Source organism: Paroedura picta, chromosome 3 (assembly GCF_049243985.1).
Source record: "Paroedura picta isolate Pp20150507F chromosome 3, Ppicta_v3.0, whole genome shotgun sequence".
NCBI classification, from domain to species: Eukaryota; Metazoa; Chordata; class Lepidosauria; order Squamata; family Gekkonidae; genus Paroedura; species Paroedura picta.
The window spans coordinates 127,011,755-127,026,787 of NC_135371.1; the positions used below are offsets into that span (position 1 = coordinate 127,011,755).

The window sequence follows — 15,033 nt, forward strand, 5'->3', positions numbered from 1 at the left end:
TTGTGGTTGGTATTCATGGCAGATATACTATCACAAATTTTCATAAACTTTAAAAATCAGTTCATGGTGGTTCATGTTCATGTTCATTAAAGGGACTCAACGTTCCTTTAAATCTCTGGATCTGTTCTCTGTGAAAGCCACAAAACAGCTGAGTGGTGTGGAGCAGCCTGCACCCTGCCAGTCACAATTTTCTTGTATAGACCCTTTAATGTCCAAAAATGTGCAAAGAAACAGCTGAGTGGTGGAGAGTAGTCTTCTCCCCACAGCTCAGTTTTTTTCACACTTTCTGCAAACCGTGTTTAAAGGCATTGTGGACCCTTTCTATGGGGATTGGGGAGGCATGAACCACTAGCCAGTTGAACTACATTTTTCTGGTTTTCATGCCTATCCCTAATTATAAATGCTGGCATGAGCTTGTTCAAATATTGCTCAGATATTTCAAAACAGGCTTTCCAAGCCATGCTTGACTTTGATGTTGCAATGTGCCTCATTAGCGAAAGGAGAGAGGAGGAGAATATGAGACATATTGGATGTGGAAAAAAAGAAGTTTCTTAATTAAATTACTGAAATCTGACATTGTCTAAACTAGGATGAGGAAGAAAAGCTAAATTTGTTGTAGATAGCATTCATTGTGAATTGTGTGCCAGTTCTGAATGTTTTTTGTGCCTAGACAAACGTTTCTTATGTTGATGTAGTTTACATGGTATGTGTCAGTGTGTGTGTGCATTTGTGTAGAATAATCACACAAGCTGCACCCCATTGCTGCCAGGCTGCTTCGGTCTGCTCTGTAATCCATTAGGGTATTTTTCTTTCCCTTTTAGATCTAATCAAAGCTAGCAGAGCAGGTTGAAGCATTTCAAGTGATTTCTGTCGTCTTACCCGGCTGCCCTTTTAAGGTTGTTATTGAACGCAGAGGCTTGTGTTGATTTGCATGCCATTTTGCTTTTGATCTCCATGGCAACCACTACCAAATGGCCTGAGAATAATAGAGGTGTTCTTTTCCCTGGCTCCCCCCGCCCCTGCTCTTTTGGTGCTTTAAGCAGCCTTGGGTGCAGAGAATTGATGCTGGATTTTTTAAAAAACAATCTTTAAAAATGAGTATTTGGGCCAGGAATAGAGCTATGTATGCAATGAATCCCTGTCCTTCCTCCCTGCAACTTTTCTTTTCATTTACCTACCCATTGTGTTGTTGCATTTGACAGATGTTCCTGATGGCCACTTAAAGGAAATAAATACTCAGATAAGGCCTGCAATAAGGCACAGTGGTAGTGAAATGCAGGGTTGGATCTTTGCAAGAGTATCTTGTGCTGTGCTCTTAGCATCAGATCAGAAATGCTGAAAATTCCCTTGCAAGGAGCTTCTTCAACTAAAGAAACCCATCCAGCAGACAGTATGGATAGCAGCAGCTTCTTTTGGTCCAGGCATGAGAATAAGGTTGCCAGATATGAACACGCCTCAGAGGTGGGCATTCTTCTGTCACCAGGCCCTACCAATCAGTCAATTGGAGTGCCTTGACCCTGGGCTGCATTCGGGCTCTGCCTATTGCTGATTAACCCAAGTGCCTGCTTGAACCAGGACATGTTGCCTCCTTGCTTTTGGATTCAGAAGTTTGTTGCCTCTGAATCTGGATGGTCACCTCAGTTACCATGGTAGACCTCTCCTCTATGATTCTGTCTAATTCACTTTTAAAGTTGTTTATTCTTATGGCCATCATTACATACTTGGGCAATGAATTCTACATTTTAATCATTCTCTTTGTAATTAAGCATTCCCTTTTGTCTTTCATGAATCTACTTCCCATCAGCTTCATTGGGTGCCCTCGAGTTTTAGCATTTTGAAAGTCGGAGAAAACTTTCCCTTTGTCAACTCTTGTCTCACCCTTTGTCTTGGTTGCCCTCCTCTGTACTTTTTCCAGCACTGCAATGTCTTTTTTGAGATACAGTGACCAGAACTGTACATCGTATTCCAAATGAGGCTACACCATGAAGCCATACTGGGGCATTATATTAGCGGCTGTTTTATTTTCAAACTCTTTCCTAATAATGCTTAACATGGGGTTTGCCTTTTTCACTGCTGTAGCACACCGGGTCGACACATTCATTGAACTATCCACAACCCCGAGATTTTTCTCTTCCCCTCGCATTAGGAGACATACCTTCTTTTAGCCTTGCTTTGGATTTCCTTTGAATGTTGCAAGTTAACTCTAGCCTATTCGCATTTGGCTTTCCTCCCCTGATTTCCCAGGCTAAAATTTGTGAGATGCTTTCTGCACTGAGTCCTACAGAGGCATCATGCTTTGCTCTTTTCCCCTTTTCAAAAAATTCTTTTTTGCAAAATGGTGCCTGTTTGCACCTTTGTTTTCATTGCACCTCTTAATCCCACCATTCTGTGCGCTCGATCACCTCCCCCCCCCCCAAAAAAAGCACCTGAAGGTAATTTTAAAAATAAAATCAGGGTTATAATGTTATAACACAAGACTGCTTTTAAAAAAAAACAACTTAGAAAAAGAATTGTAATGTGATCACTCTCTTTAAAAAAAAAGGCTTTTTTTTTTAATGGAGTGATGGGGTGGAAGGAAGGAGGAGGGAGGACAGCAATGAGGAAAGGGGTGTGCCCAAACAGCTCAAAATGGCAGGCACAGTGAAAACGCAAATGGACACATTTCAGGACTGAACAGTTAGACCCCATTAGATCTTGCTTGAAAAGATGAAATCAGGTTTTTTGGGGAATTCCTTTGCAGCAGGGAGAGTGAGGGGGGGCAATTTGGGTCTGCGCCTGAAGAAGCAGATTTCAATGTGGAAACATGAAAAAGTCGACCCTTTAAAAATGCAAAGCCAAATGATTTCACTAGTGCGGATACAATCTGAGCCTCAGCAAGGGCAAACCCCACTAGCTTTTACTTGAAGTTGGATTTTTTTTTGTCCCAGTATCTCTGTTTTGAAATCAAATGTTACAGTTTTGGATTTTGGAGGTTAACTTTCGATTGATCCAAACGTTGAACTTAATAGCACTATGGTCACTGTTCCCAACACTTACGCAAGCACAGATATCAGAATACCTGCATGAAGGAGACTGATATCTGGACCATCTAGAAAAAGTGACATTGGCTGTCAGTTTGTTTGAATCTAGTTCCAGGTGTTGTTTACAGCATTTAAAGCCCTTCATAACCTATGGTTCCTTTTTTTTTAAGGACAGTCTCCTTTCATGGGGGAGCAAATAAATGACCATAGATGAAATGAGAATAAAAAGGGAACCAGTCCACAAGATTGCCAAAGTGAAGAAAGCTGGTCAAAAAAGGCATTGCAATAAATATCAAAGCTTCAGTGTCTTAACTGTCCAATTGTAACAATCTTTTATTAGTTCAAACGAATCAAGTCAGGTTAGAATGAGATTCAGATATTAATCCCCATTTTCTAAGTACATGTTTTTCTTCAGTAGCTTATCCTTCCGTATACAAATCATGCAACAGTATAAATTAATCTCTCATCATATACAGTAAGTTAACACTAGGCAAGGAAATAATAATAATTAATAATTAATTCTCCCACCTCTGTATACAATCTTCAGATTTTCAACTTAATTATTTCTCTCTTACACAGCATATATAATCTACAAAGAATAAACCTCCTTATCCATGGTTCCGCTGTATATTTGTGAAACAGCCTGGGGGGTGGAACATGTCTGGGTGTCCAAGTTGGAATAGGGCCATTCAGTGTGCAGCCAGCGCACCCTGATTGGCCCTGCCCCTACAGTTCCCTCCTTCCCTCCCTGAATGTTAGCCACATTCCTCTCAGATGCACCAGAGAGAGACATAGAACTCTGCCAGACTGAACATGAGCCCTCATTCCTTCCTATCACTCCTGCTGCGAGGGAGGCAGAGACACAGAGAGAGAGAGCTGCCTCAAGCTGCTGACCAGCCCTGCTTCCCTCCTAAGCATGAGCCCTAATTACCTCCTATGGCTCCTGCTGTCAGGGAGAGAGAGACACAGAGAGAGTCGCCCCTGCTGCGATGGAGGGAAAGAGAGACAGAGACAGAGAGCTGCCCAAAACTGCACACCAGCCCTGCTTCCCTCCTAGAAACCAGCCCAGATTACCTGCTATGCCTCCTGCTGCGAGGCACACCAAGAGACACACAGCGAGAGGGAGAGAAAGAGACACAGAGAGAGATCTGCACCTCCCGGTGTCCCCTGGGTCCTAGCGCCCATTTCATTCCTGGTTGCAATGGGCTTTCATGCTAGTTGTACCATAAGATATATGTACAAACATGTCTATACCTTGATATGCACCTGGAGATGTCATTGCCCTAAAAGGTGTTTCCATTCCCATTTTATTCTCCTGTTACAATTTGCTCCTGGCCATAATTTGACTTGCTTCCCTATGGAGCACTATTAATTTTTATGCTATTGCATATGTTTTCAGAAACAGCCTGGGCAGGGTTGATAACAGTCTGCTAGTGATTTGGATCATGGATGTACAGTAGGAAGTAATCAGCTGTCTGAAAAGAAGACCAACAGGAAAAAAATGTTGGAAAGGCTGGCTGGATGAAACAACTTGTTTTCACACCGAACATGTTAGGGTTTTTCATCTGGCTGTACCATGGAAAAGTCTGTACATGATGGCTTATTTTGGTACCCATTGGCAGTTCAGAGAAGAATATATAGTTCTGTGACTGGTTTTCCCCTCATCTTTCTTTTGTCATGAAAAACAGCTGTAGGTGGCTTCAAAATGAGCAGCAGTAGGTGGTCTCTTTATCTTTCACTCCATGGGGAGAAGAAAAGCTAGGGGTAATTCTGAACAGATACGTTTTGGAAAGTTAATGGTTAAATTGTGCCCGCCCTTCTTCACCACCCTCTGCTCAACCTGAAATCACTCTTACCTCTTTTACTGTTTTAAAACATTTGCTTTCATAAACAATATATATATATACTAAGCTAACTAAGAAAATCTTAGTTTGGCAGAATCTGTCTCCATTTTGCAAGCATCTATCACACTTATGGATAACCAAGCTAGTCTGATCTTGTTAGATCTTGGAAGGTAAGCAGGGTTGGTCCTGGCTAGAATTTGAATGGGAGACCTCCAAGGAATGCCAGGGTTGTGAGATGGAGACAAGCAATGGCAAGCCACCCCTGAATGTCTCTTGCCATGAAAACTCTACAGGGCCAGCATAAGTCAGCTTAACAGGAAAATAGGGTGTGGGGGGAATCCTTATGTAAAAGGAAAATGGGGAAATATGTCTTTTCCTGCCTTTACATGATCCCTTCTCTCATGAGCCCAGCCTGCACTATTACTTGTCACAATGCCAGTTGTTGGTGAATGACTGATGAGAAGTCCTTGCGCAGGGGTTCTGGCCAGATTTTGAGAGGAACATAAGTGATTTTTGAATACGGAACAGAACTCATTATAGTGATGTTATTGTCAACTTTTGCCTTTACATTAACATTGAGAGGATCTGGTCACTTCAACTATTGTAAATAGCAGTTGCCCCTTTATTTGCTGTTTTCTGTGTAGATATTTGTGTAGATCCTTCTGAAATCTCTGAAACCATTTGTCCAGTGAGAATAATTCTGACAAAATAAGTGTTTGAGACCTTTAATAGGATACATGATAATTGTCTCATTGCAACAGTATGAATGTAAATTTAGTTATTTTGATAGAGGGGGAAGCCATTAAAAACAGGGCTATTTTTTAACCTGACTGGTATAGCTTAATTGCTATGATTGCATGGTCAGGCTGCAATTAACTGGTAAGGAGAGAGCATATAGAGTGATAGATATTGCCTAGTAGTCAACTGGAGCTGAGTTTTACCAACGCTGAAGGAAACCCCATCATAGTGTTTGTTTTTCTGTTTGCAACTGGCCTCTGAGCACTTTTCATCTCAGTGAAACAGCAAACACTGGCTGGCTTTTCCAAGTACAAGCCTGGAACTAACTCAGAGCAGAGAGTCTGGTTGTGAAATACTGAGCGAACTGTAAAACATATGATTTGGAGCAGCCCTGCCCTCCTGGATCAGTATGCCACGCCAGCTGACTTATGCCTGCCAAGTTCCACCCCACTCCCTCCCCACTTAATTAACACAGCAACCACAACTTCGTTACCCTGAGCATGAAATAAAGCTAATGAATCATGTCGTACTTCAAAGCTGCATTAGAGCTGCAATTGACACATGCTTTTACATCTATGTCAGCACCCACCCTCTCTTATTTTTCCCCAGCACAACTCAGGGGCCTCATACTGTTTACCTGTCATTCAACAGAGGAATTTGCATGTTAGTTAAGCTGTTAGACTAAGTAATTACTAAGAGGGTCAGCAGCTCCTCCCAGCGAGGCAGCATATGAAGCTTTGCTTTACTGAGTGAGCAACTGACGTCTCTATGTGTCACATGAGGCGTTGGAGGGGAATTGCATGCCAGTATGACTCAGGGCTAATTGTATTCTTGTTACTGTTGTTCAGGCAGTTTAATAAGTGAAAAAGACCAGCTCTGCAACTACATGAATGGAAAACATCCGAATCAGTGGGGAGAGGGCAATCAGGAATCCCGCTCGCCTGCCAATAATGCAAACTGTTGTTGTCCTCAGAAAGGGTTTCCTTAGGATCAGATAGTTTGGAGAAAATACTCAAGAGAGGCTTAAGGTAAGTATGGCAATCTCACCTCCCTCTCCCTCACAGGTCAGGATTTTCCCTTGTCATTTTTCATACTGAGCAGTCCCATTATCTGTCCCATTATTATATGGTGTTTCATCAGACTGGAGAGAGGTGTGTAGTGGGGTACCTCAGGGCTCGGTGTCAGACCGGTACTTTTTAACATATTTATTAATGATCTAGATGAGGGGGTGGAGGGACTACTCATCAAGTTTGCAGATGACACCAAATTGGGAGGACTGGCAAATACTCCAGAAGACAGAGACAGAGTTCAACGAGACCTGAACACAATGGAAAAATGGGCAAATGAGAACAAGATGCAATTTAATAAAGATAAGTGTAAAGTTCTGCATCTGGGTCAGAAAAATGAAAAGCATGCCTACTGGATGGGGGATACGCTTCTAGGTAATACTGTGTGTGAACGAGACCTTGGGGTACTTGTGGATTGTAAACTAAACATGAACAGGCAGTGTGATGCAGTGGGCTGTATCAACAGGAGCATCACATCAAAATCACAAGATGTCATAGTCCCATTGTATACGGCACTGGTCAGACCACACCTGGAGTGCTGTGTGCAGTTCTGGAGGCCTCACTTCAAGAAGGACGTAGATAAAACTGAAAGGCTACAGAGGAGAACGACAAAGATGATCTGGGGCCAAGGGACCAAGCCCTATGAAGATAGGTTGAGGGACTTGGGAATGTTCAGCCTGGAGAAAAGGAGATAGAGAGGGTACATGATAGCCCTCTTTAAGTATTTAAAAGGTTGTCACTTGGAGGAGGGTAGGATGCTGTTTCCATTGGCTGCAGAGGAGAGGACTCGCAGTAATGGGTTTAAACTTCGAGTACAACGATATAGGCTAGATATCAGGAAAAAGATTTTCACAGTCAGAGTAGTTCAGCAGTGGAACAGGCTGCATAAGGAGGCAGTCTTCAAGCAAAGGTTGGATACACACTTTTCTTGGATGCTTTAGGATGCTTTGGCCTGATCCTGCGTTGAGCAGGGAGTTGGACTAGATGGCCTGCATGGCCCCTTCCAACTCTATGATTCTATGATTCTATGATATATTTTCTTCTTATTTATTTGTATATGGCTGACCCACCTAGTCTATCATCATACCATACACTGTCCTGAGATGTCACAGTAAAAATAAATAAATAAATGTGAAGGATGCTTCCAACAATGTACCGGCTCTCTGATTGGTCCACACTGGGATGGTCCTCCGCCCCCCCAAGGGCCACTCAGAGCTGGCCCACCATTGAGAAGCAATCTCTAATTGGCCCTCACTGGGATAACCCTCCCCCACTGATGGCCAATCATAGGTTTTTCCCCACCCTGCCTTCCTCCTCCCACTTCACCTGAGCATTGAGAGCCAACAGGAGGTAAACCACACAGCTTGGTGTGACTAGCCAGTGCACCCCATTGCTACTGGAAGGGGCTGCAAAGACCAACTGCCTCCTTGGGGGAGTCCATGCCAGTGTCTGCTGCCTACTTGCTGCTCATGGAGTTTGGGAAGGCTGGTTTCTGGACCAGCCCCACATCTTTGCTGCTGGCAGGGGCCGTGAGGCCCATCCACTTCTTCTGTGCAGGCTTTCCAGCCCCTGACAGCAATGAGGAGGCAGGCCCTCCATGGAGGAGGCAACCAGATTTCCCATCCCCATCAAAGGCAAGCATGACCATGCACTCCTCCCTGCCTCCTCCCCGCCGGCACCAGTGGTACAAGCAGCCACCTCCCCCAACAGCACCATGTCACTGGTCAACCATTGATAGGGGGGGAGCCTGCACATCCTCTACCATGCTCTCACTGCTCTCTACATCCTCCCATGGTGAAAACTGGCAGGGGACTGGAGCACCAGCCCCCAGCTCACTTTAAAAGCAGACTTTGCCACTAGTATCTAATAAAAAGTATTAGGTACTCCCTGCTGACATGCTGCTGATTGGCCCACAGTGGGTGGACACTCCCCTACTGAGGGCAAATTAGAGTGTCTTACCTGCCCCCCTCCTCCTCTTCCTCCCCTTCCATCATGTCACTTCCAGCACTTTCCAGGAGGTGGAGGAGCATGCAGGAGTTAAACCCCCAACTCTGGCCAGCCATCCACCCTCTCCATGCCAGCTGTGCTACCCTCCTGGCCACTGGGAGAGGTGAGAATCCCCTCTACCCACACTCTGCAGCTCCCCCAGCCTCCTGGCTGCCATGAGAAGGTGGAGAAGGCCCACCAAGCATACTCTACAGCAATCACCCCACTCTTCCTTGCCTCCTCATTGCCAGAGGAGGGCAGGCAACCCAGTTTCATGTGCACCCCATTGCCCATGCAGTTCTTCCTGATCTCCCGGTGACCAGGCCAGGGTAGGTATCCGGGCAGGGGTGACGGGCCGGCAGGAAGGGCAGGAGGGGAACCTACCTGGCTGAGGTCACCAGATAAGGCTGCTGGGTCCGAACCCCCTGCCGAACCTGTGAGCCTCTCTGGCATAGCTGGAAATGACAAGACAGTGGCAGGGAAGATGGACTGTCATCGAAGTGCAACAAATCCAGACCGCAGAGAGGATGGCAAAACGGCCACCCGCGAGGAGGACGTTGCAAGGCCAGACATCTCCGGCAGCAAGACTGCCACCCAGCGTCAATGCCTGCCTGGACTTGGAAGACGCCGGGGAGAGGAGGGGAAGGAACTAGATGAGGGGATGCCAGGGATGTGGGGGAAGGGCCAGCCCAACACCCGCATGAAGCCCTGGGGATGGGGGGAGATGACAGAAAGGGGAAACACTTACCTGAGTCCTGGACCACCTCGAGACCGGCATGGCACTCCTGGGGGAAAACCTCTGCCCCTTGGAAGGGGAGGCGGGTGGGAGATGTTGCAGCAAGACACCCCAACCCATGCTCTCCAAGGAAGGGCACGACAGAGAGACCGAGGCAGAGGGCACCTGGGGAGGGAAAGAGATGGATACTGACCTGAAAAGCAGCCAGCACTGAGTGATGCCCTGAGAAGGGAAAGGAGAAGAAAAGATCAGGTAGAATCAGGTGTAGGATGTATGAAATGAACAAATAAAACTGAAGCAATTTTGCATTCACACAAACACCAAATTTGTTTCTAACAAGTGTTTCTACTACTCAACAAGGTCCTTAAAACATAAAGAACAGAAGCTTTCTTTATAGCTTCTGCTTAAACACAAAAACATAGGTTTTTGAGTTTCACTGAAACATACAGCTTGGAAGGCACAAAGCTGCAACCAGGTTCCCTAAATTTATGCACAGTTCAGAAACCAGACTTATTTTCTAGAAGCTATTTCCCTTCTTAACTGAGCAGGGGTGCTTCTCTTTACTGGAATCTATGAAGAAATGCATTTTTCTGTGCTTTGAATACAGTTTTAATAGTTGTTTTCTTTCTGGGCAGACAACAGCCAGGGAGAAGGAAGCTAGTCAGTGGCTTTTTAGGAGCACCTTAACTGGCTCTTAAGAAATGCTAATAGGTCCAGCTAAAGACAATGATATGGTCAAACACCCCCACCCCTTCTAAAAGTAAGGGACAGAGGTTTGGAGGACTTTAGACTAGACAGTCTCCATGTATAACTTCCAGGAAGGAATTCCTGGAACTCACAGAAAACCTTCTCTTATTTACGCTAATGTGATAAACAGATGTGACAAAAACTCATTGCAGCAAGGAGGAGCTCTCTTTTGGTGTGGTGTCTATCAGGGGAGACAGGACTCTTAACTGAAATCTGGAGAGGAAGCCTTTAGCCATGTGGTCACCTGGAGAGCTGAAAAAAGGTTTAAGGTAATGGAAATTCTTCAGAGATTTGCAGCTTCTTAAGCTGTATATATTTTAACATCAAGAGACACAGAGGCTGAGAAGGGAAGGTCTGAGAAGGGAAGCTGGGAATCCTGAATCACTCACTGGGTTATTCAGTACAAAGATCGGGTTATGATAGTTGTGGTGGGGCCTCTTTCCCTAGAGAGAAAGGCAAGCCTCTCCATGTGCTTGGGGAAACGGAGTGGGCAGGGTAGAATAGTCCTGCGGACCATAGCAGGTCTATTCCACCACAGAAGCTATTTTCCTTTTTGGTTTGAATAAGGATCCTCCTTGATCCACTCATTCTCTTAGCCTAATTCCCAGTCTACAGTCAGCATTTAACTGCCTGTTCTTTGACTGTCAGTTCTCAACCGTCATTTTTAAACTGATTCTCTCAACAGAATTCCATTCCAATAACAGCTCACTCAAAGGTTCTGTGTTAGGCATTAACCCTTGACAGTCTGTCACAGCAGGAGTTTTTTTCTGATTTAAAAATTGTGATGCTTTGAAGCCAGCTTGGTCTTCAGCACAAGCTTGAACTACATGTGACCCACCAAGAAAGACCAATGACCATGTATGCTCTATAAAAGTCTTGGCTTTGGCAGTTAGAACTGCACAAATGGGGGAGGGGGTGTTCAGCCAATAGAAGCCATCAGTGCACTGCAGATGGCCTTCATTTGGCAGGTGTAAGGAACCACCTGGTCTAGAATTGGAATCTTTAAAATCTGTACTTTACTATGCCATCTGTCAACCTTGGTACAGTAGAGCTGCAAACTCTGAGTTGGGAAACATCTGGAGATTTTGGGGTAGAGCCTGAAGAGGATGGGGACTTCAATCTGGTATAATGCCATAGAATCCACCTTCCAAAGTAGCCATTTTTTCCAGGTGAATCGATCTCTGTCTCCTGGAGATCAGTTGTAATACTGGGAGGTTGGCAAGTCTACTGTATGTTGAAAGGGCCTCTGAGCTAATATGTTGTACACTTCACCTCCTCATTGGTGGCTGGAACTCACTGATTTCTACTGTACTGGCAGGGTTATAAAACTATCTAGGTCAGTTTTCAGCTATTCCTTTGATATCAGTCTGCCCTGACCTTGCCTGCCCTTCATCTCCTGGCTCATGTTTAGTCTAACTAATATATATTATCAAGGACACTTAGCCACTTACAGAGGAACATCATGACTTGTTCACAAACTGGGCAAGCTTGTATAAGACAAATGGGTTAAAGGTGGCTGTTATGACAAAAGGAAGGAGGGCAGTGATCCTTTCGGATGGAATGAACTCCTGGCTGCTCTCTAAGGTCCTACAGATGTCAGGAATGTTCTTGAATTAGTTGATCATCATTATAGTATCTCCCTGAAGCCAGTCCCAATCATTGATTGGATTGTGTTCACCCTTGCCCCTATATCTATTTTTGTATTCTGTTTGGCATTTGTCTCTGCCATAAACATACCTGTGCTTTTCCACCTCTTCCTTGTTTGACTTCTCCATCATTCTCGCTGTCCCATTTCTGAAAATATCTTCTTTCCTACCAGTCTTTATCAACATCCCCACACTATGCTTAAAAACAGACCTGATGTGCATCATCCCCCCCCCCCCCTTTAAATGCTTCTCAGCATTAAGCAACACTGCAGCTCTGGTGACACTGACCCTATTCTTTACCCTCTCACCTACTGTACTCTTCTGCTTACTGGAGCTGTAAAAACCCTACATTTGACCACAGCAAGCTGGGGAATGGGTTGTGAGGCTCAGTGACTGCAGACTCAGTGGGTGCCTCGGAGCAGGTAAAGATTATCCACTTCTCCCAGGGTTAGGACCTGGCAATCTTCCTTTGCATTCTCAGTTTGACATGCTTCCTTTCCACTCCGACTTCCTTAGTGGGCAGCAGAAGGATTTCATTTGCTTGTTTTAGAAAATACATCTGCCACTTTCCCATTCAACAAATACTCAAAGCGATTTGCAGGGGGGGGGAACTAATATAAGATATAATAGTGAATTAAAATGTCAGTAAATCGAGTTCAAAAAGCAATTAAATTGAAACCCCAGGAGGAAAAGTCAATTTTTTCTAAGGCCTTCCTTAGTAGATACATTTTCAGATATTTATAGAAGACATGTAATGACAAAGCTAAATGTACCTCCTGGAAGCCAAAGGAACCATCTAAGGGCAGCAGATGAGACGGGCATCTCATGAGTCTTATCCATGACGCTCACGTCACCCAGGTTCCCTCCTGGCCCTGGCCTGTTTTAGGGCTTCTGATGGCCCGTGGCAAGGGAATGCTGATTTTTCCACATTCCCTTTCTTGCCATGGTGGTGATCAGACCAGGCCAGGCCCGTACATACAGGAAGAGCCGGGCCTTTGAGTGTCCCTGCAGGGACACAAAGTGACCCATTCGGCTTCGTGGTGCTGTGGAGCTGAATGGGGTGTTTCTACATATCCATTGATAGTGGGAGAGCGGCATGCCACTATCCCATCATCCTCGGAGGGACCCCCATGCCCCTTGCCCCCCCTGCTGTCACTGCTGCCATGAGGCATGGAAGAACCTTCAAGCCCCAGAGTTGTGCATGCATACCCACAACTCAGGGATGGACTGTGTGCAACAGGTGGATTTCGTTCCCCGTGCATACACAGGAAGCGGTAGGGCATCCTGCTCCACTGCAAGAAACTGGGGACGGCCTGGCACAGCTGCCACCATGCATAATCAGTCCATTGGCAACTAATACAACTGTTGGAGGGCAGGTCAAATATGAGCCCTCCAAGGGGTCCTTGTAGGGACCCAAGCAGCTGCACTTTGAAGTTTTTTTATTCCCAGTTTTTCACTACCTGAAGGAGTTTCAAAACAACTTCCCGTTCTCTGTCCCTTCCACTCTCCCTGTGGGGTAGATGAGGCTGAGAAAGCTCTGACAGGACTGCTCTGTGACTAAACCACAGGACTGTGACTAGCCCAAGGTCAATCAGCGGGCTGCATGTGGATGATAGGGGAATCAAACCTAGTTTGTCATATTAGAGGATGCCGCTCTTAACCACTACACCAAACTGGCTCTCTCTAGCTTTTGTAGCAACTGTAACTTCCGGGTCAGGACCAAGGGTAGACTCATGCAGAGTGAGTCACAGTAATTTAATCAAGTGGTATATAGGGATGGGCACAAACTGGCTCACGAACACGTTTGGGCTGGTTCGTGGTTCTTGAAGAGATGTTCATGGAAAGGGTAACTGGCATGAACATTCGACAAACTTCCATGCTCTTTGTGGCAATTCATGAATGGATACTTTTTCAGACAGACTGTCTCCACTCCATTAAATTATTTACAAAACTAAAAAGCAACATGGGGTGGATTTCTCTAGCCTTGAAAACACTAATGGGGCCATTCAAAGCATAACGGGTAGGCACTGCTGATTGCCAGTAACAGAGTTCCCATTCTGCTCTATGCAATTAGAAAGCTATATATACCCTCAGTTCAGCCTCAGACTAGGGTGTAGTCTGCATGGAGTTTTTATTCTAATCCCAGGTTGATTCAGTCCCTGCCATCTGCACTGAATGCGATTTCCATTTTGATTTTGTCCAATTTAAATTTTCCCTCTGCAACAAGCATGATTGATCTGGAGTGACCCTACCTTTATCCTGCAATATCCTGGAGTGGATATAACCCTCAATATTTGAAGAATCCGATTGAGAAAGCAAGAGAAAGCATGTGGAGCTCTACATGTTTCAAAGCTGTTCCTAAACTCCATGGTAAAGAAGCCCTGATTGGCCAGGGCACCAGTTCCTGGTTTCCAGGCTTAAAGGGGAAGCCCTAACTTGCCTTAAAGGGGAAGCCTTAACTTTTCTCAGCAGAAGCTCCAGAAGCCTAAACTTCTCTCGGTAAAGATTTGCCTCTTGGGTTTTTTCTCCCTCCTCTGCTGTCTCCAATCCTCCCCCCCTCCTCATTCAAGAAAAGAAAGAAAGAGGCTCCTGCTACACTTGACTCCCCCTCCCCTTCTGAGCTTCCCTAACCATGTGCAGAACACTTTTCAGTTTCAATGGGGAGGTGGGAAAGAGGAAGACCCGAGTTCAAATCGATCTGGATTCAGCAGGATCAGCCTAGGAGTGTACAAAAAAAATCAGCATATCTTGGTTCAGGTCCATAGGACCCTCCCCCCCCCCCCCCATCCCTGCTGGAGGGCTTGCAACCTGAGTAGCTATCCTGACAGTATACAGAGTTGTGAGCTCCAGGTTGGGAAATATCTGGGGGGGGGATTTGGGGGGGGATGCCTGTGGAAGGTATAATTTAGAAGAGAAGGGACTTTAGCTGGATATAATATTAAGAGGTAGTATACACACATAACTCCCATTCTGTATAGATAGCAAACATTTGGAACTTCTCTTTTGATAGTAGTTTATAGGATTTTCCCCTCCTATAATTTGCATATGTATGTATTAAATGCTATTTATTTCAGAGACTTGAGGAATGGGTCATTTATTTCATATGATGTATAGAACAGGGTTTTAAAAAATCTTTTACAAATAGCATTTGTTCAGAGAATAAATTACAATTGTTTGGAATGCTTAAACTTAAGAAAGCTGTTCTTAAGGATTAATTTTTAAACAATTGAATCGTGAGTGTAATATGAA

At 45.0% G+C, this 15,033-nt stretch overlaps 1 long non-coding RNA gene across 2 annotated transcripts in view; it reads left to right on the forward strand.

The window, feature by feature from the left end:
- The first annotated feature begins 6,449 nt into the window (after window positions 1–6,449).
- LOC143831323 (uncharacterized) overlaps window positions 6,450–15,033 on the forward strand; it is a 211,091-nt gene continuing 202,507 nt past the window's right edge. For both annotated transcript variants that reach the window (XR_013228820.1, XR_013228821.1), the window contains exon 1: window positions 6,450–6,630. This is a non-coding gene — a long non-coding RNA (uncharacterized LOC143831323). The remainder of the gene's footprint in view (window positions 6,631–15,033) is intronic.